Source organism: Mustela putorius, unplaced genomic scaffold (assembly GCF_011764305.1).
Source record: "Mustela putorius furo isolate JIRA1106 unplaced genomic scaffold, ASM1176430v1.1 tig00004041_pilon_pilon_pilon, whole genome shotgun sequence".
Taxonomy (NCBI): Eukaryota; Metazoa; Chordata; class Mammalia; order Carnivora; family Mustelidae; genus Mustela; species Mustela putorius.
In genome coordinates this window covers 2,204,002-2,227,758 of record NW_025422176.1, presented here as the reverse complement: position 1 = coordinate 2,227,758, position 23,757 = coordinate 2,204,002, and the positions used below count along the sequence as shown (strand labels likewise).

At 42.5% G+C, this 23,757-nt stretch overlaps 1 pseudogene; it reads left to right on the top strand.

Moving 5' to 3' along the window:
- Positions 1 to 211: 211 nt before the first annotated feature.
- On the top strand, positions 212 to 22,482 carry LOC101680689 (annotated as a pseudogene).
- The last annotated feature ends 1,275 nt before the right edge of the window (positions 22,483 to 23,757 follow it).

Here is a 23,757-nt window from a genome sequence, read left to right as displayed (position 1 = left end):
CCCGGGTTCCCCAGAAAATATCTTGATACAAAGGAAAATGGAAGCACACACTAAACTTACGGGATGCAACAAAAGCAGTTCAGAGAGAGAAGTTTAAAGCAATAAATGCCTTCATTGAGGAAAAAAAAAAAAAGCATGCTTCCTAAAGCAAAGGAACCCAACCAGTGTCTCTTGCAAAGGAGAGGGTCAATTCTTAGGATAGCTTCCAGCCCTGGAAAATGAGCATCATCAAGGGACCCCAGAATCCAATCACAGCATGTACACTTCTTTTATGAGGTCTCATCACAGCTCTGACCTGATTCCCACAAACTTTAATATGTTTATATTTAATATTTCCCTGTAGATGAAGAAAGCTTTTTTTTTTTCCTCACCCCCTTTGGTAACCAATGGTCTGTAAGCTGCCCCTTTGTGGGAAGGTAAGAGGCAAAGTTTTGTGGGCATGCCGGCCATCAAGGATTTCATCAGTATCCTGCACTGCTGCTGATAAACCAGTCTTGGTATAGATCTATAGGCCGGGGCAATGCGAGATAGAAACCTGGAGGGAAGTGTACCCACAGGAGTTCTTTAATCCCTTGTCTGTATTGCTTCTAAGTCCAGCTTGTTTGATGCTATCTCTTCATTGATTCAGAATAAGACCCACAGGGTGCCAGTTACTGACCCGGAATAAGGCAACACCTTGCACATCGTCACCTATAAGCGCATCCTCAAGTTCTTCAAATTGTTTGTCACTGTGTTTCCCAAGCCAGAGTTCACGTCTAAGTCTCTGGAAGGACTGCAGATCGGCATGTAGGCCAACAGTCCCATCCCTGTCTACACGGCTCTAGGCATTCTGAATGCACTGATTCTCAGCCCTGCCAGTGGTGGATGAGAAAGCGAGTGTGGTGGACATCTACTCAGGGTTTTATGTTATCAAATTGGCAGCAGAAAAGACCTACCATAACCTAGATGTGTCAGCAACCAAAGCTCTACAATGTTGATCACATTACTTTAAATGTGTCCTTGGGTGTGTGTCTGGGTAGTTCCGTCATCTAAGGGTCTGACTCTTGGCTTTGGCTCATGTCATGATCTCGGGGTTGTGAGATTGAGCCCTGCAACAGGCTCCATACTGAGCATGGACTCTGCTGGAGATTCTCTCCCCTTTTCCTCTCCCTCTTCCTCTGCTCCTGCCACTCACATGTTTGCTCTCTCTCAAATAAATAGATAAATAAAATATTAAAATACATCCTCAAGTGTTATTTGCATGAGACTCTGGAGACCATTCTCAACAGGCTCGCGGAACCAGAGACTTGCCTATCTGTAGTGGTGGATAAGAATGATGCAGCCAATGCAAGGTTGGTTCAACATCCGCAAATCAGTCAATGTAATACAACACATCAATAAAAGAAAGAACAAGAACCATATGATACTCTCAATAGATGCTGAAAAAGCATTTGACAAAGTACAGCATCCCTTCCTGATCAAAACTCTTCAAAGTGTAGGGATAGAGGGCGCATACCTCAATATCATCAAAGCCATCTATGAAAAACCCACTGCAAATATCATTCTCAATGGAGAAAAACTGAAAGCTTTTCTGCTAAGGTCAGGAACACGGCAGGGATGTCCATTATCACCACTGCTATTCAACATAGTACTAGAGGTCCTAGCCTCAGCAATCAGACAACAAAAGGAAATTAAAGGCATCCAAATCGGCAAAGAAGTCAAATTATCACTCTTCGCAGATGATATGATACTATATGTGGAAAACCCAAAAGAGTCCACTCCAAAACTGCTAGAACTTGTACAGGAATTCAGTAAAGTGTCAGGATATAAAATCAATGCACAGAAATCAGTTGCATTTCTCTACACCAACAACAAGACAGAAGAAAGAGAAATTAAGGAGTCCATCCCATTTACAATTGCACCCAAAACCTTAAGATACCTAGGAATAAACCTAACCAAAGAGGCACAGAATCTATACTCAGAAAACTATAAAGTACTCATGAAAGAAATTGAGGAAGACACAAAGAAATGGAAAAATGTTCCATGCTCCTGGATTGGAAGAATAAATATTGTGAAAATGTCTATGCTACCTAAAGCAATCTACACATTTAATGCAATTCCTATCAAAGTACCATCCATCTTTTTCAAAGAAATGGAACAAATAATTCTAAAATTTATATGGAACCAGAAGAGACTTCGAATAGCCAAAGGGATATTGAAAAAGAAAGCCAAGGTTGGTGGCATCACAATTCCGGACTTCAAGCTCTATTACAAAGCTGTCATCATCAAGACAGCATGGTACTGGCACAAAAACAGACACATAGATCAATGGAACAGAATAGAAAGCCCAGAAATAGACCCTCAACTCTATGGTCAACTCATCTTCGACAAAGCAGGAAAGAATGTCCAATGGAAAAAAGATAGCCTCTTCAATAAATGGTGCTGGGAAAATTGGACAGCCACATATAGAAAAATGAAATTGGACCATTTCCTTACACCACACACAAAAATAGACTCAAAGTGGATGAAGGACCTCAATGTGAGAAAGGAATCCATCAAAATCCTTGAGGAGAACACAGGCAGCAACCTCTTCGACCTCAGCCGCAGCAACATCTTCCTAGGAACATCGCCAAAGGCAAGGGAAGCAAGGGCAAAAATGAACTATTGGGATTTTATCAAGATCAAAAGCTTTTGCACAGCAAAAGAAACAGTTAACAAAACCAAAAGACAACTGACAGAATGGGAGAAGATATTTGCAAACGACATATCAGATAAAGGACTAGTGTCCAGAATCTATAAAGAACTTATCAAACTCAACACCCAAAGAACAAATAATCCAATCAAGAAATGGGCAGAGGACATGAACAGACATTTCTGCAAAGAAGACATCCAGATGGCCAACAGACACATGAAAAAGTGCTCCATATCACTCGGCATCAGGAAAATACAAATCAAAACCACAATGAGGTATCACCTCACACCAGTCAGAATGGCTAAAATCAACAAGTCAGGAAATGACAGATGCTGGCGAGGATGCAGAGAAAGGGGAACCCTCCTACACTGTTGGTGGGAATGCAAGCTGGTGCAACCACTCTGGAAAACAGCATGGAGGTTCCTCAAAATGTTGAAAACAGAACTGCCCTATGACCCAGCAATTGCACTACTGGGTATTTACCCTAAAGATACAAACGTAGTGATCCGAAGGGGCACGTGCACCCGAATGTTTATAGCAGCAATGTCCACAATAGCCCAACTATGGAAAGAACCTAGATGTCCATCAACAGATGAATGGATCAAGAAGATGTGGTATATATGCACAATGGAATACTATGCAGCCATCAAAAGAAATGAAATCTTGCCATTTGCGACAACGTGGATGGAATTAGAGCGTATCATGCTTAGCGAAATAAGTCAAGCGGAGAAAGACAACTATCATATGATCTCCCTGATATGAGGAAGTGCTGATGCAACATGGGGGCTTAAGGGGGTAGGAGAAGAACAAATGAAACAAGATTGGATTGGGAGGGAGACAAACCATAAGTGACTCTTAATCTCACAAAACAAACTGAGGGTTGCTGGGGGGAGGGGGGTTGGGAGAAGGGGGTGGGATAATGGACATTGGGGAGGGTATGTGCTTTGGTGAGTGCTGTGAAGTGTGTAAACCTGGTGATTCACAGACCTGTACCCCTGGGGATAAAAATATATGTTTATAAAAAATTAAAAATTAAAAAAAAAAAAAGAATGATGCAGCCAAGGAAATTTTTATCACCATCTGACCTCCTTTCAGAACTTGGTGCTCACAGGCAAAGACAAAAAAATCTTGACATGGGGAAAGAGGTCAGGCAGCACCAGGAATCAGCCCTACTCCCTGGCAGCCCTGGGAATCACAGATGAACTCTTGAAATAACTGTGACTATTCCCTGTCCAGAAGACCCCTATCTTCTACCTGGAAACTGGGGAAGGTATGGGAAGAGGAAGGAGAATGGATTTTAAGGTGCCCGTATCCTCACAATACTCTTGAGAAAAATTTTCAGCCTAGACCAGTCTAGCCCCTGTCCTCTCAACACAGTCCCTTTCCCAAGCAAACTATGGGTTCTGAGCCCCTGAAAAAAATTCTGGTCTCTTAGAGATTCCAGAACTTTACCCAGCCTTTAAGTCTGCCTTGGGCTCTACCCTAAAGTAATAACACAACAAAACTCTTCATAAAGATATTTTTATTCACCCCGTTTCAAGCTGTATGGAAGAAGGTGAACCCGTTTAGTGACATTTCTTCCCCTAATAGGAATGGGGAGGAAGGTGGGAAGGGGAGAGGTCTTTGGGTTCCCATGCTGTATGCATATGTAGGGGATTGGGGGGTTAGGTGGAGAAGGAGGGTGAAGTGGCTAGGATATTGCTTTTCATGGCATTCCTGACTAAAATGAAAGGGACCTAAAACAACAACAAAAAAGAAAAATCACAAGTAAAAAACCTAAATTTATCCCTTAAGGAACTAGAAAAAGTAAGCCCAAGATCAGCAGAAAAAAGGAAATAACAAAAATCAGAGCAGAAACAAATGAAATAGAGTAAAAACAATAGAAAAGATCAACCAAATTAACAATTTTTTAAAAAGATAAACAAATTAGGGGCGCCTGGGTGGCTCAGTGGGTTGGGCCTCTGCCTTTGGCTCAGGTCATGATCTCAGGATCCTGGGATCAAGCCCCGCATCGGGCTCTCTGCTCAGCAGGGAGCCTGCTTCCCTTCCTCTCTCTTTGCCTGCCTCTCTGCCTACCTGTGATCTCTGTCTGTCAAATAAATAAATAAAATCTTAAAAAAAAATAAACAAATGAACAAACCTTTATCTGGACAAAGAAAAGAAGAAAGGACTCAAATAACTGAAATCAGGAATGAAAGAGGAGACATTAGAACTGACACCACAGTAATACAAATGATCATAAGAGACTACAATGAACAATTACATGCCGACAAATTGGATAATCTAGAAAAAACGGATAAATTCCTAGAAACGTACAACCTATCAAGACTGAATCACGAAGAAATAGAAAATCAGAACAGACCAAAAACAAGTAAGGAGAATGAATCGATAATTTAAAATCTCCCAAGAGAGAAAAGCCCAGCACCAGAGGGCTTTACTGGTGAAGTGTAACAAATATTTATTTTTTTAAAAGATTTTATTTATTTGCCAGAGATAGAGAGTGAGAGTACACACAAGGAGGCAGAGAGGCAGGCAGAGGCAGCAAGAGAAGGAGGCTCCCTGCCGAGCAAGGAGCCTGATGTGGGATTCCATCCTAGGACCTTGGGATCATGACCTGAGCCGAAGGCAACAGCTTAACCAACTGAGCCACCCAGGCATCCCTGTAACAAATATTTAAAGAGGAATTAACATCAATCCTTTTCAAACTCTTCCCAAAATTTGAAGAGGAGGGGATACTCCCAAACTCGTTCTATGAGCAGCATTACTTTGATACCAAAGCCAGATACGGACAACACAAGGAAAGTAAACTACAGGCCAATATTCCTAATGAATATAGATTCAGATATCCTCATCAAAATGCTTGCAAGATGAATTCAATAGCATATTAAAAATGATCGTATAACATGCTCAAGTGAGATTCATTCCAGGGTTGCAAATCGATAAATGTGATATACCATATTAATAGGATAAAAGGTAAAAATCATATGATCACCTCAATACAAGAAGAATAGTATTTGACAAAACTCATCCTTTCATGATAAAAACTCTTGGGGGGAGGAGTCAAGATGGCGGAGAAGTAGCAGGCTGAAACTACTTCAGCTAGCAGGAGATCAGCTAGATAGCTTATCTAAAGATTGCAACCACCTGCAAATCCATCGGCAGATCGAAGAGAAGAAGAACAGCAATTCTAGAAACAGAAAAACCACCACTTTCTGAAAGGTAGGACTGGCGGAGAAGTGAATCCAAAGCGACGGGAAGATAGACCCCGGGGGGGGGGAGGGGCCGGATCCCGGCCAGCAGCGGAGCAACGGAGCACAAAATCAGGACTTTAAAAAGTCTGTTCCGCTGAGGGATATCGCTCCAGAGGCTAAACCGGGGTGAAGCCCACACGGGGTCAGCGTGGCCTCAGGTCCCACAGGGTCACAGGAGGATCGGGGGTGTCTGAGTGTCTCAGAGCTTGCAGGTATTAGAACGGGGAAGCCGGCTACAGAGACAGAGCTGAGGAGTGAGCTCTCAGCTCGGCGTTACCTTGAACTGGTCACAGGCTCGGGGAGCTCAGAGTGCGGCTGGAGGCCAGGCAGACGGGAGTAAATGGGCACTGTTCTCTGAGAGCGCACTGAGGAGTGGGGCCCCGAGCTCTCGGCTCCTCCGAGCCAGAGACCAGGAGGCCGCCATTTGTATTCCCGTCCTCCGGAACTCTACGGAAAGCGCTCAGGGAACAAAAGCTCCCGAAAGCGAACCCAAGCGGATCACTCAGCCCAACCCCTGGTAAGAGCAGTGCAATTAAGCCTGGGGCAAAGACACTTGAGAATCACTACAACAGGCCCCTCCCCCAGAAGATCAACAAGAAATCCAGCCAAGACCAAGTTAACCTACCAAGGAGTGCAGTTTCAATACCAAGAAGAGCAGCAGAATTCCAGAGGAGGAGAAAGCAAAGCACGGAATTCATGGCTTTCTCCCTATGATTTTTTAGTCTTGCAATTAATTTAATTTTTTTTCATTTTTTTTCTCTTCTTCTGCTAAATTTTTTTTAACTTTTACCCTTTTCTTTTTTAACGTTTTTAAACTAGTTTATCTAATATATATATATATACATTGTTTTCTTTTTTAAATTTTTTTCTTTGTTTTTTTTTTCTTTTTTCTTTCTGAACCTCTTTTTATCCCCTTTCTCCCCCCTCACGATTTGGGATCTCTTCTGATTTGGTTAAAGTATATTTTCCTAGGGTTGTTGCCACCCTTTTAGTATTTTACTTGCTCCTTCATATACTCTTATCTGGACAAAATGACAAGGTGGAAAAATTCACCACAAAAAAAAAGAACAAGAGGCAGTACCGAAGGCTAGGGACCGGATCAATACAGACATTGGTAATATGTCAGATCTAGAGTTCAGAATGACAATTCTCAAGGTTCTAGCCGGGCTCAAAAAGGCATGGAAGATATTAGAGAAACCCTCTCAGGAGATATAAAAGCCCTTTCTGGAGAAATAAAAGAACTAAAATCTAACCAAGTTGAAATAAAAAAAGCTATTAATGAGGTGCAATAAAAAATGGAGGCTCTCACTGCTAGGATAAATGAGGCAGAAGAAAGAATTAGCGATATAGAAGACTAAATGACAGAGAATAAAGAAGCTGAGCAAAAGAGGGACAAACAGCTACTGGACCACGAGGGGAGAATTCGAGAGATAAGTGACACCATAAGATGAAACAACATTAGAATAATTGGGATTCCAGAAGAAGAAGAAAGAGAGAGGGGAGCAGAAGGTATACTAGAGAGAATTATTGGGGAGAATTTCCCCAATATGGCAAAGGGAACAAGCATCAAAATTCAGGAGGTGCAGAGAATGCCCCTCAAAATCAATAAGAATAGGCCCACACCCCGTCACCTAATAGTAAAATTTACAAGTCTTAGTGACAAAGAGAAAATCCTGAAAGCAGCCCAGGAAAACAAGTCTGTAACATACAATGGTGAAAATATTAGATTGGCAGCAGACTTATCCACAGAGATCTGGCAGGCCAGAAAGAGCTGGCATGATACATTCAGAGCACTAAACGAGAAAAGCATGCAGCCAAGAATACTATATCCAGCTAGGCTATCATTGAAAATAGAAGGAGAGGGCACCTGGGTGGCTCAGTGGGTTAAACTGCTGCCTTTGGTTCAGGTCATGATCTCAGAGTCCTGGGATCGAGTCCCGCATCGGGCTCTCTGCTCAGCGGGGAGCCTGCTTCCCTCTCTCTCTCTCTCTGCCTGCCTCTCTGTCTATTTGTGATCTCTCTCTGTCAAATAAATAAATAAAATCTTTAAAAAAAAAAAGAAAGAAAAAAAATAGCAGGAGAGATTAAAAGCTTCCAGGAAAAACAAAAACTGAAAGAATTTGCAAACACCAAACCAGCTCTACAGGAAATATTGAAAGGGGTCCTCTAAGCAAAGAGAGAGCCTACAAGTGGTAGATCAGAAAGGAACAGAGACAATATACAGAAACAGTCACCTTACAGGCAATACAATGGCACTAAATTCATATCTCTCAATACTTACCCTGAATGTTAATGGGCTAAATGTCCCAATCAAAAGACACAGGGTATCGGAATGGATTAAAAAAAACAAAACCCATCTATATGTTGCCTACAAGAAACTCATTTTAAGCTCGAAGATACCTTCAGATTTAACGTGAGGGGGTGGAAAAGAATTTACCATGCTAATGGACATCAGAAGAAAGCAGGAGTGGCAATCCTTATATCAGATCAATTAGATTTTAAGCCAAAGACTATAATAAGAGATGAAGAAGGACACTATATTATACTCAAAGGGTCTGTCCAACAAGAAGATCTAACAATTTTAAATGTCTATGCCCCCAACGTGAGAGCAGCCAACTTTATAAACCAATTAATAACAAAATTAAAGAAACACATCAACATAATACAATAATAGTAGGGGACTTTAACACTCCCCTCCCTGAAATGGACAGATCATCCAAGCAAAAGATAAACAAGGAAATAAAGGCCTCAAATGACACACTGGACCAGATGGACATCACAGATATATTTAGAACATTTCATCCCACAGCAACAGAATACACATTCTTCTCTAGTGCACATGGAACATTCTCCAGAATAGATCACATCCTTGGTCCTACATCAGGACTCAACCGGTATCAAAAGATTGGGATCATTCCCTGCATATTTTCAGACCACAATGCTCTGAAGCTAGAACTCAACCACAAGAGGAAGTTTGGAAAGAACCCAAATACATGGAGACTAAACAGCATCCTTCTAAAGAATGAATGCGTCATCCAGAAAATTAAAGAAGACTTGAAAAAAATCATGGAAACAAATGATAATGAAAACACAACAGTTCAAAATCTGTGGGACACAACAAAGGCAGTCCTGAGAGGAAAATATATAGTGGTAGCCTTTCTCAAGAAACAAGAAAGGTCTCAGGTACACAACCTAACCCTACACCTAAAGGAGCTGGAGAAAGGACAAGAAAGAAACCCTAAGCCCAGCAGGAGAAGAGAAATCATAAAGATCAGAGCAGAAATCAATGAAATAGAAACAAACAAAAAAAATAGAACAAATCAACGAAACTAGGAGCTGGTTCTTTGAAAGAATTAATAAAACTGATAAACCCCTGGCCAGACTTATCAAAAAGAAAAGAGAAAGGACCCAAATAAATAAAACCAAGAATGAAAGAGGAGAGATCACAATGAACGCCAAAGAAATACAGACAATTATAAGAACATACTATGAGCAACTCTATGCCAACAAATTTGACAATCTGGAAGAAATGGATGTATTCCTAGAAACATATAAACTACCACAACTGAACCAGGAAGAAATAGAAAGCCTGAACAGACCCATAACCAGTAAGGAGATTGAAACAGTCATTAAAAATCTCCAAACAAACAAAAGGGCCAGATGGCTTCCCCGGGGGAATTCTACCAAACATTTAAAGACGAACTAATTCCTATTCTCCTGAAACTGTTCCAAAAAATCGAAATGGAAGGAAAACTTCCAAACTCATTTTATGAGGCCAGCATCCCAAAACCAGCCAAGGATCCCATCAAAAAAGAGAGCTATAGACCAATATCCTTGTCGAACACAGATACGAAAATTCTCACCAAAATACTAGCCAATAGGATCCAACAGTACATTAAAAGGATTATTCACCATGGCCCAGTGGGATTTATTCCAGGGCTGCAAGGTTGGTTCAACATCCGCAAATCAATCAATGTGATACAACACATCAATAAAAGAAAGAACAAGAACCATATGATACTCTCAATAGATGCTGAGAAAGCATTTGACAAAGTACAGCATCCCTTCCTGATCAAAACTCTTCAAAGTGTAGGGATAGAGGGCACATACCTCAATATTATCTAAGCTATTTATGAAAAACCCACTGCAAATATCATTCTCAATGGAGAAAAACTGAAAGCTTTTCCGCTAAGGTCAGGAACACAGCAGGGGTGTCCATAATCACCACTGCTATTCAACATAGTACTAGAAGTCCTAGCCTCAGCAATCAGACAACAAAAGGAAATTAAAGGCATCCAAATCGCCAAAGAAGAAGTCAAACTATCACTCTTTGCAGATGATATGATACTATATGTGGAAAACCCAAAAGACTCCACTCCAAAACTGCTACAACTTGTATAGGAATTCAGTAAAGTGTCAGGATATAAAACCAATGCACAGAAATCAGCTGCATTTCTCTACACCAACAACAAGACAGAAGAAAGAGAAATTAAGGAGTCAATCCCATTTACAATTGCACCCAAAACCATAAGATACCTAAGAATAAGCCTAACCAAAGAGGCACAGAATCTATACTCAGAAAACTATAAAGTACTCATGAAAGAAATTGAGGAAGACACAAAGAAATGGAAAAATGTTCCATGCTCCTGGATTGGAAGAATAAATATTGTGAAAATGTCTATGCTACCTAAAGCAATCTACACATTTAATGCAATTCCTATCAAAGTACCATCCATCTTTTTCAAAGAAATGGAACAAATAATCCTAAAATTTATATGGAACCAGAAAAGACCTCGAATAGCCAAAGGAATATTGAAAAGGAAAGCCAAACTTGGTGGCATCACAATTCCGGACTTCAAGCTCTATTACAAAGCTGTCATCATCAAGACAGCATGGTACTGGCACAAAAACAGACACATAGATCAATGGAACAGAATAGAAAGCCCAGAAATAGACCCTCAACTCTATGGTCAACTCATCTTCGAAAAGCAGGAAAGAATGTCCAATGGAAAAAAGACAGCCTCTTCAATAAATGGTGTTGGGAAAATTGGACAGCCACATGCAGAAAAATGAAATTGGACCGTTTCCTTACACCACACATGAAAATAGACTCAAAATGGATGAAGGACCTCAATGTGAGAAAGGAATCCATCAAAATCCTTGAGGAGAACACAGGCAGCAACCTCTTCGACCTCAGCTGCAGCAACATCTTCCTAGGAACATCGCCAAAGGCAAGGGAAGCAAGGGCAAAAAATGAACTATTGGGATTTTATCAAGATCAAAAGCTTTTGCACAGCAAAGGAAACAGTTAACAAAACCAAAAGACAACTGACAGAATGGGAGAAGATATTTGCAAACGACATATCAGATAAAGGACTAGTGTCCAGAATCTATAAAGAACTTATCAAACTCAACACCCAAAGAACAAATAATCCAATCAAGAAATGGGCAGAGGACATGAACAGACATTTCTGCAAAGAAGACATCCAGATGGCCAACAGACACATGAAAAAGTGCTCCATATCACTCGGCATCAGGAAAATACAAATCAAAACCACAATGAGGTATCACCTCACACCAGTCAGAATGGCTAAAATCAACAAGTCAGGAAATGACAGATGCTGGCGAGGATGCAGAGAAAGGGGAACCCTCCTACACTGTTGGTGGGAATGCAAGCTGGTGCAACCACTCTGGAAAACAGCATGGAGGTTCCTCAAAATGTTGAAAACAGAACTGCCCTATGACCCAGCAATTGCACTACTGGGTATTTACCCTAAAGATACAAACGTAGTGATCCGAAGGGGCACGTGCACCCGAATGTTTATAGCAGCAATGTCCACAATAGCCCAACTATGGAAAGAACCTAGATGTCCATCAACAGATGAATGGATCAAGAAGATGTGGTATATATGCACAATGGAATACTATGCAGCCATCAAAAGAAATGAAATCTTGCCATTTGCAACAACGTGGATGGAATTAGAGCGTATCATGCTTAGCGAAATAAGTCAAGCGGAGAAAGACAACTATCATATGATCTCCCTGATATGAGGAAGTGCTGATGCAACATGGGGGCTTAAGGGGGTAGGAGAAGAACAAATGAAACAAGATTGGATTGGGAGGGAGACAAACCATAAGTGACTCTTAATCTCACAAAACAAACTGAGGGTTGCTGGGGGGAGGGGGGTTGGGAGAAGGGTGGTGAGGTTATGGACATTGGGGAAGGTATGTGCTTTGGTGAGTGCTGTGAAGTGTGTAAACCTGGTGATTCACATACCTGTACCCCTGGGGATAAAAATATATGTTTATAAAAAATTAAAAATTAAAAAAAAACTCTTAACAAAATTGGGTATAAACGAAACACACCTCAATATAATAGAGGTCCTATATGACAAATCCACACTAGAGTCAACAATGAAAGGTTGATTTCTCACTAAGATCAGGAACAAATGAAAGGTGCCCACTCTCAATACTCCTGTTCAACATAGTACTGGAAGTCCTAGCCAGGGCAATCAGGCAAGAAAAAGAAATAAAAGGGATCCATTTCAGGGAGAAAGAAGTAAAATCATCTTTGCAGATGTTATGATCTTATATATGGAAAGTCCTAAACACTTCACAAAAAAACCCCATTAGAACTAATAAATGAGGGGCGCCTGGGTGGCTCAGTGGTTAAGCTGCTGCCTTCGGCTCAGGTCATGATCTCAGGGTCCTGGGATCGAGTCCCGCATCGGGCTCTCTGCTCAGCAGGGAGCCTGCTTCCTCCTCTCTCTCTCTGCCTGCCTCTCTGCCTACTTGTGATTTCTCTCTGTCAAATAAATAAATAAAATCTTTAAAAAAAAAAAAGAACTAATAAATGAATTTTGTAAGGTTGCAGGATACAAAACCAACTTATAAAAAGCGGCTGCATTTCTTTTTTTTTTTTAAGATTTTATTTATTTATTTGACAGACAGAGGTCACAAGTAGGCAGAGAGGCAGGCAGAGAGAGAGGGGAAAGCAGGCTCCCTGCCGAGCAGAGAGCCCGACGCGGGGCTCGATCCCAGAACCCTGTGACCATGACCTGAGCCGAAGGCAGAGGCTTTAACCCACTGAGCCACCCAGGCACTCCAAACCAGCTGCATTTCAAAAAGTAGCAGCAAACTATCTGGAAAAAAAAAATCCCATTTAAAATGGCATCAAAAGGAATGTCTGGGTGGCTTAGTTGGTTAAGCATCTGCCTTTGGCTCTGGTCATGATCCCATGGTCCTGGGGCTGAGGTCTTCATTGGGCTCCCTGCTCAGTGGGGAGTCTGCTTCTCCCTCTACCTGCCTCTCCCCCTGCTTGTGCGCACTCTCTCTCTCTGACAAATAAGTAAATTCCTTTAAAAAATAAACAAAAATAAAACTGCATCAAAAATAATAAATTACTTGGGAATAAATTTTAAGCAAGGAGATGAAACATCTATTTGCTGCAAATTACAAGATACTGATTAAAAAAATGGAAGAGGACACAAACAAGTGAAATATAGTCGTGTACATGGATTGGAAGAACTAATGTTATTAATTTGTCCATACTATTCATCTGCAGATGCAGTACAATCCCTATCAAAATCTCAGTGGCCATTTTTTACAGAAATAGAAAAAACAATCCTAAAATGTATACAGAACCGCAAAAGAGCCTGAACAGCCAAAGAAATCCTGGGAAAGAACAAAGCTGGAAGAACAAAACATACTTCTTGATGTGAAGATTTATAATAAAGCTATAGAATTCAAAACAGTATGGTACTGGGATAAAAGCACACATAAACCAGTGCAAGAGCCCTGAGAGCCCAGAAATAAGCCCACACATACACAGGCAACTAATACATGAGAAGGGAGCCAGGGGTATTTACTAGGGAAGGGATAGCCTCTTCAATAAATGGTACTGGGAAAACGGGGTATTTACATGCAAAAGAATGAAAATGGACCCCAGTCTTACACGACTCACAAGTTTTCCGGAAGTGGGTTAAAGATTTTTTTTTAAATGTTTTATTTATTTGCCAGAGAGAGAGAGAGAGAGCACAAGCCGGGGGAGTAGTAGGTGGAAAGAGAAGCAGGCTCCCTGCTGAGCAAGGAGCCCAAAGTGGGACTTGATCCCAGGACCGTGGATCATGACCTGAGCCGAAGGTAGATGCTTAACTGACTGAGCCACCCAAGAATCTCCAGAAACGGATTAAAGGCTTAAATGGAAGGCCCCAAACTATAAAATGTACCAGAAGAAAACACAGGGGAAATTCTCCTTGATGTCAGTCTTCGCGATGATTTTTAGGATATGACAACAAAGGTTAGGTAACAAAAGCAAAAATCAACAAGTGGGACTACATCAAACTAAAACTACTTTTGCCTCTGAACCGCAAAAGCAACAATCAGCAAAGTGCAAAGGCAACCTATAGCATGGGAGAAAATATTTACAGATAATTTATCTGTTAGGGGTTAATACCCCCCAATACATGAGGACCTCCCACAGTCCAATACAATAAAAAAAAAAAACAAAAAAAACTGATGAAAGGATTTGAATAGACATTTTTCCCAAAGAAGACATACCGATGATCAACAGATACATGAAAAGATGCTCAACATCAGTCATCATCAAGGGAATGTAAACCAAAACCACAACAAAAATATCACCTTGTACCTGTTAGAATGGCTATTTCCAAAAAGGCAGGAGACAACCAATGTTGGGATGGTGTGGAGAAAAGGGAGCCCTGGTGTACTGTTGGTGGGAATGTAAACTGGTGCAGCCACTATGGAAAACGCTATATATGGAGGTTGCTCAAAAAAAAGAATGCCACATGACCCAGGAATCCTGCTTCTGGGTATATATTTGATGGAAATGTAATCAATAGTGAAGAGACATTTGTACCCTCATGTTCATTGAAGCATTATCCACAATAGCCAAGACATGGAAACAACATAAGTGCCCACTGATAGATGAATGGCTAAATCAACTGTGATATGTACACACACACACACACACACACACGGATATTATTCAGCTACAAAAAAAGAAGGAAATCCTGCATTTGGTGACAATGTCGATGGGCCCCGAGGGCCAAGTGAAGTAAGTCAGACAGAGAAACAAAAATATTTGTATCCTCACTTACATGTGGGATCTCAAAAGTCTGAACTCACAGAAACAGTAAGATCGTGGTTGCCAAGAGCGGGGGGGTTGGGAGCGTGCAGGGAAAAAGAGGGAGATGTTGGTCAAAAAGCATACACTGGGGCGCCTGGGTGGCTCAGTGAGTTGAGCCGCTGCCTTCGGCTCAGGTCATGATCCCAGGGTCCTGGTATCGAGCCCCGCATCGGGCTCTCTGCTCAGCAGGGAGCCTGCTTCCTCCCCTCTCTCTGCCTGCCTCTCTGCCTGCTTGTCATCTCTCTCTGTCAAATAGATAAATAAAAAATCTTTAAAAAAAAAAAAAAGAGCATACACTTCCAGCTATAAGTTCTGGGAACCTAGTGTACAGCCTGATGACTATAATTGACTATACTATATTACTGTAAGTTGTTAAGAGAGTAGATATTAAATGTTATCACCACAAACACAAGAAAAAAATTATGAGAGAAAATGGGGGGTGTTTACTAACTTTATTGTGGCAACCATTTCACAATACATGTGTACATCAAATCATTACACTGTACACCCCACGCCAGCATCGCTTACGTTAATAATATGTCAATAAAGCTGGGAAAAAAGAAAACCCATATAATTCACAATACTAAAAGAATAAAAATAGGGAAATCATTTTATCATCTCAAAAGACAGGAAATGCGTTTGATAAAGTTAAAAAGCCATTAATGGTTCAACAAAACTGAGCAAAGGAGAAATAAGAATTTTCTTAATCTGATTTAAAAAAAACCCAGCACACACAAAACTCTAAAAAACCCCTTCAGCAAACATGTTACCTAACTGTGTAATGTGGGATGCTTTCCCTTTGAGATCGAAATGAGACAAGAATTGCTTCCTATTATATTGTATTAGAGGATTATATTGTATTAGACGTACAATGAGGGAGCAAAAAGAAATTAAAAGATGTAAGGATTGGAGAGGAACAAAATCAGCTTGCAGAAAACAGTTTAGCAGTTTCTTGTAAAGTTGAACTGAGGCATACTCTATGATCCAGTATTTTCTTTTAAGATTTTATTTATTTATTTGAGAGAGAGAGAGAGAGAGTAAAAGAACACAAGCAGGGGGAGTGGCAGAGGGAGAAGGAGTGGGAGAAGCAGGCTCCCCACTGAGGAGGGAGCCTGATGGGATGCGGGGCTCCATCCCAGGACCCGAGGATCATGACCTGAGCTGAAGGCAGAGAGTTAACCTACTTAGCCACCCAGGCGCCTCTATGATTTAGCATTTTCACTTCTAAGTATATACCTAGGGGAGTCCTTGCACAAGGACACAAGACATGTACAAGAATGTTCATAGCAGCATCATTCATAATACCCCCAAGTTGGGCAGGAGGTCCCAGATGCCCACCAAGAATAGAAAGGATAGATTGTTAAAACATTCACGTGGTTGATCACTGTAGGCCAATGAACATGAATGAACCATAGCTACAAATATAGACATGAATAAAAACAAAAATAAGGATATCAAGCAAGGGATGCCTGGGTGGCTCAGCTGGTTGAGCGGCTGCCTTTGGCTTGGGTCATGATCCCAGAGTTCTGTGATCGAGTCCCACATCGGGCTCCTTGTTCAGCAGGGAGTCTGCTTCTCTCTCTGTCTCTGCATACCACTCTGCCTGCTTGTGCATGTGTGCTCTCTCTCTCCCTCTCTCTCTCTCTGACAAATAAATAAATAAATAAAATCTTAAAAAAATATATCAAGAAAAATACATGCCACAGAAGAATGTCTGTAGTGTGATTACATTTACATACAACTCATGAAGTTGGAAAAACTAAGTAATATATTGCTTAGGGATGCACAGATACGTGGGGGAAAAATAGGAGAAAAATTATTACAAAAGCCAAGATAAAAGTTACCTCTAGGGAAGATGAAGAGGGCTATTTTTAGAAAGTTTCTAAGACAGGAGGTAGTTGTTATGAGGGCATTTTTAAAAAAGATTTTATTTATTTATTTGACACAGAAAGAGTGAGATCACAAATAGGCAGAGGCAGACAGAGAGAGAAGGGGAAGCGGGCTCTCTGCCTAGCAGAGAGCCCAATGCGGGGCTCGAGCCCAGACCCTGGGATCATGACCTGAGCCGAAGGCAGAGGCTTAACCCACTGAGCCACCTAGGTGCCCCCTATGAGGACATTTTTATTCTTTAAGCTGTACATATATATTTTTACATGATTTATATGGGATATATTTCACTATAATTTTTTTTTTCAAAAGCAATTCCCTTTAGGTCTAATTACCAGTTTATAGAGAATATACAGGATAGTGGAACATACTAAGTGATACCATGAGTAAACCATCAGCAGAGTCTAGACTTTGGGAAAATCTAGAGAACCAATCCTCGGGTTTCTTCAAAACAATACATCTTGTTTCTTCTCTCTCTCTCTCAAATAAATAAATAAACCTTCAAAATGTCAAGGGGAAAAAAAAAAAGAGAGAAGAAAAAGGAACCTATAACTCACAAAAGACTAAGGGGACATAATCACCAGCTGCCATGTGTGGACCTTATTTGGATACTCATTGAACACAAAGTTACAAATTAAATAATATGGCTACTGCAGTTAATGTGAGCATTAACTGGCTATCTGATGATAATAAGGATTTATTCTTGATTTTATTGGGATGTGGTCATGGTACAGCGGTTGTGGTTAAAAAGGCAGTCCTTGTCTTTTAGGGGTCAGTAATGAAATATTTACAGGTGAAATGACATTAGTCTATGATTTGACTCAAAACAATCCTGGGTGGGAGGGGTAGTATGAAGAAAAGATTGGCCATGAGGTGAAAATTATTGAAACTTATGCAGGTATGTGAGGTCTCACTCAATGTTAACATGTTTGAAATTCTGTATACTAAAAATAAGATAGGGCGCCTGGGTGGCTCAGTGGGTTGGGCCTCTGCCTCCAGGTTAGGTCATGATCTCAGAGTCGTGGGATCGAGTCCCACACCGGGCTCTCTGCTCCACGGGGAGCCTGCTTCCGCCCCCCTGCCTGTCTCTCTGCCTACTTGTGATCTCTCTCTCTGTCAGATAAAGAAATAAAATCTTTCTAAAAATAAATAAATAAAAATAAAAATAAAATAAAACCAGAGGGGTGAAAAAAAGAGAAAAAGAAAAAGAAATTTGCTCAATAAAGATCTATTTTGAAAGGGACATTTTTAAAAAAGATTTTATTTATTTGACAGAGAGAAATCACAAGTAGGCAGAGAGGCAGGCAGAAAGAGAGGGGAAGCAGGCTCCCCACGAAGCAAGAGAGCCAGATGCGGGTCTTGATCCCAGGGCCCTGAGATCAAGACCTGAGCCAAAGGCAGAGGCCCTACCCACTGAGCCACCTAGGCACCCTTGAAAGAGACATTTTGAGGTTCGTTACCTTCTCACCTTGCGCAGAACAGCCACATTTTTCTTCCACAGGACAATCTAGATCTGGGCTTCTCAATCTTTTTTTTTTTTTTAAAGTCGACTCCACACCCAGCATGGAGCCCAATGCAGGGCTTGAACTTGGGACCCTAACATCAAGACCTGAGCTGAGATCAAAAGTCAGATGCCTAACCAACTGAGCCACCCAGGCATCCCTGTGCTTCTCAATCTTTAATGTGGAGACAAATCAAAAAGATCTTGCTAAAAATGCAGATTTGAATTCAGAAGATCTGAAGTGAGGCCTGATAATCTGCATTTCCAACAACCTCGCAGTTGATGCCAATGCAGGACTCCATTCAAGAACACAGTCTTTGGGGCGCCTGGTGGCTCAGTGGGTTTAACCTCTGCCTTCGGCTCAGGTTATGATCTCAGGGTCCTAGGATCGAGCCCCACATCGGGCTCTCTGCTGGGCGGGGAGCCCGTTTCCTCCTCTCTCTCTCTCTCTGCCTGCCTCTCTGCCTACTTGTGATCTCTCTCTGCCAAATAAATAAATAAAATATTTTAAAAAAATAAAAAGAACACAGTCTTTTACCTCTTCATAAGCTCTGTTCCACTGGTCTTCGACTACTGACTCATTCTTCATCATTCCTTCCTGGCCCCATTCCCCTCCTGGCTCAGGTTAGATTCCTGGTTCTCCTTGACACTCACTCCCCGGTACCCCCTTCCACACCCTTGCCCTCTCCTCGTCTGTGCAGTTTGCCCAGCAAAACTTCAGTGTGTCGGTGCACCGCCATTAAGTGCTTGAACCCAAGCGCTTAAATGACCCCAGAGAAAAACGCCTCAATACATGTTCTTCTTTTTTTTTTTTCTTTAAAGATTTTATTTATTTATTTGACAGAATGAGAAAGAGGGAGAGCATGAGAGGGGAGAGGGTCAGGGGGAGAAGCAGATACCCTGCTGAGCAGGGATCCTGATGCGGGGCTCGATCCTGGGACTCCAGGATCATGACCTGAGCTGAAGGCAGTCCCTTAACTGACTGAGCCACCCAGGCGCCCTTCAATCCGTGTTCTTAAGAGGCACTCTGCTTTATCCAACTTCCCTGCTCCTTTCTTTACAATGCTAATTCCTCTGTCTCCAAGAGGACTCTGTCCTCTTTTCCTCTTCCGTCTCCTTTTCTCTCTGCTAATGACCTGGCCTTCTACTTCACTGGGAAAATAAAAGTTGACAGATAGCAAGTGCTTCGTCTTCCCAACATCACATCTACAAGCTTACCTGTATCTGCTGCATCTCGTCTCATTATCCCCCTCCTATAAAAAATAAAAATCTGGGGGGGCGCCTGGGTGGCTCAGTGGGTTAAAGCCTCTGCCTTCGGCTCAGGTCATGATCCCAGGGTCCTGAGATAGAGCCCCGCATCGGGCTCTCTGCCCAGCAGGGAGCCTGCTTCCCCCTCTCTCTCTCTGCCTGCCTCTCTGCCTCCTTGTGATCTATCAAATAAATAAATAAAATCTTTAAAAAAAAATCTGTCATCACCTATTCATTCATACACACTTTGGATCCCTTTGCCTCACTCTCTTCCAGCTGGACTACTCTGATAGTTTACATAATCTAGAGGCTTTTTTTTTTTTTAAGCAAATGTAAAATCAAGAGAGTTCCTTGACTCTGACCCATAGCTAAATACCGCCTGATTCCTATTGTCCTTTTCATAGTTTACCTTCATTCACTCCTTACTCCCTCCAATTTTGCCTCCATCCTCGCCACTCCACCAAAATTGCTCGTTGAAGTCTTCAGCTACCTCCTCCATGTTCCTAAGTCAAACAGAAGCTTTTCTGTCCTTTAATTGAATCAGTGCCTCAGCAACCTTTGGCCCAGCTGATAGCATGTGTGACTTTCTTCAGCCTTTCCTACTCCTGTTGCCGCTGCAAACATCCTGATCCAAACCTACTTTTTCCACTTCAGGATATAGTATCACCAACCTGGGAGGCTTCTTTAATCTGTACCTTTTCTTCAACCCCTATTAGATCATCAGCAAGACTTGCTTTTTATCCCCCCTACCTCCTTAAGCATCTTTTCAATCTGTCCACTCCGGTTCCATTCCCACTGCAATTACATGAAACTAAATTGTCTCCTATTTCCCAAACGAGCCACCTACTTCCTTGCCTCAGGGCCTTTGTACATGCTGTTGCCTTGCATGGAACACTTAAACACATTCTGAGTTCCATATGGCCAAATTTCATTCTAGGGTAACAACCTTAAAAGTATTCCTAGACTCCAAGCTATTCCCAGATAATCCTGTGAGAAAAGGAGAAGACATTTCCATACCACATTCTAGATACACTCCTGATCCGTGGCCAAAACAGATGCTCAGACTCCTACTTGTTCTAATCAGAACACAAAGTTTGATATACAACCAAGTTTAAGTTCATTTCCAACCATAGCAAAAATTGGCTCTGAATTTCCTCCTGGCTTTCAGTTCCTCCCATAGTAGAGGAAGAGAGTATCCAGCTTATTATTTTGAATTCAGGCTATACACTGGAAACAAACAGAACCCAGTATTTTCCAGCTCCTCTAGCTCAGAGATCTATTTCTCTATCCCTTGAATCTGGTCTTGACCACGTAATTTGTCTAGGCCAATGGAACATTAGCAAATGTGAAACAAGTAGGTGCTCGTAAAGTGCTTGTGCGTTGGGGGGTCCCCTTCCCTTGTTGCTTTTGGAACCCAGCCATCATATGAAGGAGACTGGGCTAGCTCGCTAGATAGGGAGACACATGGCCCAGTCAATTTCAGCTGCCCCTGCCAATCAGCTGACACGTGCATGAGATCCTCTAGGATCAGCCGCTGGCAGCCAGTGTGCCAGCTGCCCAGTTACATGAGGGAACCCAGGCAAGAAGTATACCAACCAGATGATCCCACCTTCAACTGCCAACTCATGGCATTAGGAGCTATAAACGAGGGTTGTTTCAAGCCGCTGCATCTCAGTGGGGTTTGGAATGCAGTGAAAACAAACAGATACACCTCTTGAAGAAGTCTTTTCGTACTGCAGATCCAGTTAGGCTACTTCCCTACTTAAAATGCTTTAATGGTTTTTCATTGATCCTGAAATACAACCCAAGTCACTTTAGCAAGGCCCACAAGAGGTCCACATAGTCTGGAGGGCTCATCTCCTGCTCTGGTTCAACTCACAATGGGCTCAGCCTATCAACCTCCTGCTGCTCCTTGCGTGGTCCCAGCTCTTTCCCACCTCAAGGCTCTCGTACATACTGTTCCCTCTGTCTGGAATGTTCTTCCTGGCTCTTCACCTGCTTGACTCCCTGCTCCTCTCTCAGGTTACATCTTGAGTATTACACGCGCAGAGGGGACTCCTCTGACCAACTATTCTTCTCTGTCCTCCAACTGAAGTATGACTGCAGGTGAACATTCTCACGTCCCCCTACTATTCTTTTTAGCAAATGCCCTGATTTGAAATAATATATTGTCTTATGTGATGATGTTTAATAGCTGCCTTCTCCAATGAGCTGTCAAGTCCATGAGAACAGGATGTCTCTGTTTTGTTCGCAAAAATAACCCTGAACCTTGCATATTACCTGTCACATAGTAATGTGGATGGATTTTTTTTTTTTTAAGATTCTACTTATTTGTTTGAGAGAGAGAGAGATGGAGAGAACATAAGCAGAGGGAGAGAGAGAGGGAGAGGGAGAAGCAAAATCCCCGCTGAGCTGGGAGCCTGATGCAGGGTTTGGTCCCAGGACATGGATATCATGACCTGAGCCAAAGACAGATGCCCATCCAACTGAGCCACCCAGCTGCCCCTGGATTTTGTTTTTTTTCTTTTTGAGGGAGTTTATCCTAGTAATTAACTGTGTGGGTTCTGGAGAAAAGCTGCCTGGGCTTGAATCCTACCTCTATCTCTTACTGGTGGAATGTCTAACTGCTTTGTGCCTCAGCTTGCCCATCTCTAAGTTGGGGATAAAAATAGCACCTGCTCATTGAGTTGTTAGATGGATTGTGTGCAATAATTATTATTTCTTGCTGAACAGGTATCAGCACTGGATAACGGTGAACCAGAAGCTTCTGACATAGCCAACATCTCCTTCCTATGTAGTAAGTATGAACATGGCCATGATTAAATTTACATGTGCCTTCCCCATGGCTAGTTCCTCAGCCAGCGATCTGCCTCATTCTGCAAACATTCGGCCTCAAACTCTGAGTCACCTCTCCAAGATGCGTAGAGCCCCTAATCCTTGAGCACTGACTGGATCTTGGCTCCTGCTTTAAGACTTGATTTCTCCCATAGAGCCAGACATTTGGGGTCAGAGATCAATGTCTCCTGACTGCTGTAAGTGCCCCCTCTTTATCACTTGATGATCCCTACGCGAGCGGGGATCAGGAGCCAACAAAGGTCCACCCAAGAAACAGCTCTAATGGCCCCAAGAAACCGATCGGTCACCCTTCAACACAGACGCGCACACGCACCCACATATATGACAGGAACCAGGCCATCTACCTTGTATTAGAGAGAAAAATATTTCAGAAGGGATAGTTAGTACATTTCCAATCACCAAGTCCTCAAAGGTTTGTCTTTCGGGTTCTGGACCGAAAGAAGATCTAGGTGTCCAAAAAAAATTTTTTTAAGGCGAGGGGAGCAGACCCCCTAAGAAAAGCACTGAGGGGGGATGGTTGGGGGGAAAGGGATGGAGGTGCTCCTTCCACCCCAGCGCCTGCGGAACCAGCACAGCTCCGCTTCCCAAGAAGGCAGCGGAGGACTGGCGCACAGACCACAGACCCGAGAGCTGCAGCTCTCCAGAGCCGGCAGGTACTTTCCTCCCAATGTGCCCAGTGCCCAATGAGGGTGCCCTGTGCATGCTAATGAGGTAGTCTAGGACAGTTCACAAATAATTGCTCAAAGTGTTCAGTAACTTACCAGGCTGGGAGTCAGTGGGCTGCAGAATGGTGGGGCACAGCTCCTGGGGGACCCCCAGCAGAGGGGGCCTGGTCTCCAGGTATCCGGTGCTCACAGGTTAGTGCCTGCAAGATGACGGATTTTCCATTCAGTCGGGCACCAACCCAAAGACAGGGAGAGCCGGACCAAAAGGCAAAAGAGAGGAGGGGAACCTGCTTGTGTTTTTGTATTTAAATTGTTTTTGAGCCCACGTAGCCCTGGGAGTCACATGCCGCCTCCAACATCACCGGAGTCATCACATGATACAGGTCCCCCATCATGTGATAAGACAATTCTGCCTAACTTCAGCCCCCCGCCCCCGCCCCCACCTTACAGACTGACAGATAAAGTGCTTCTGGAGGAGCCCCCCTGAACGCAAAAACCCGCGGTTGAGGGAGGGAGGGATGCAGATGGAG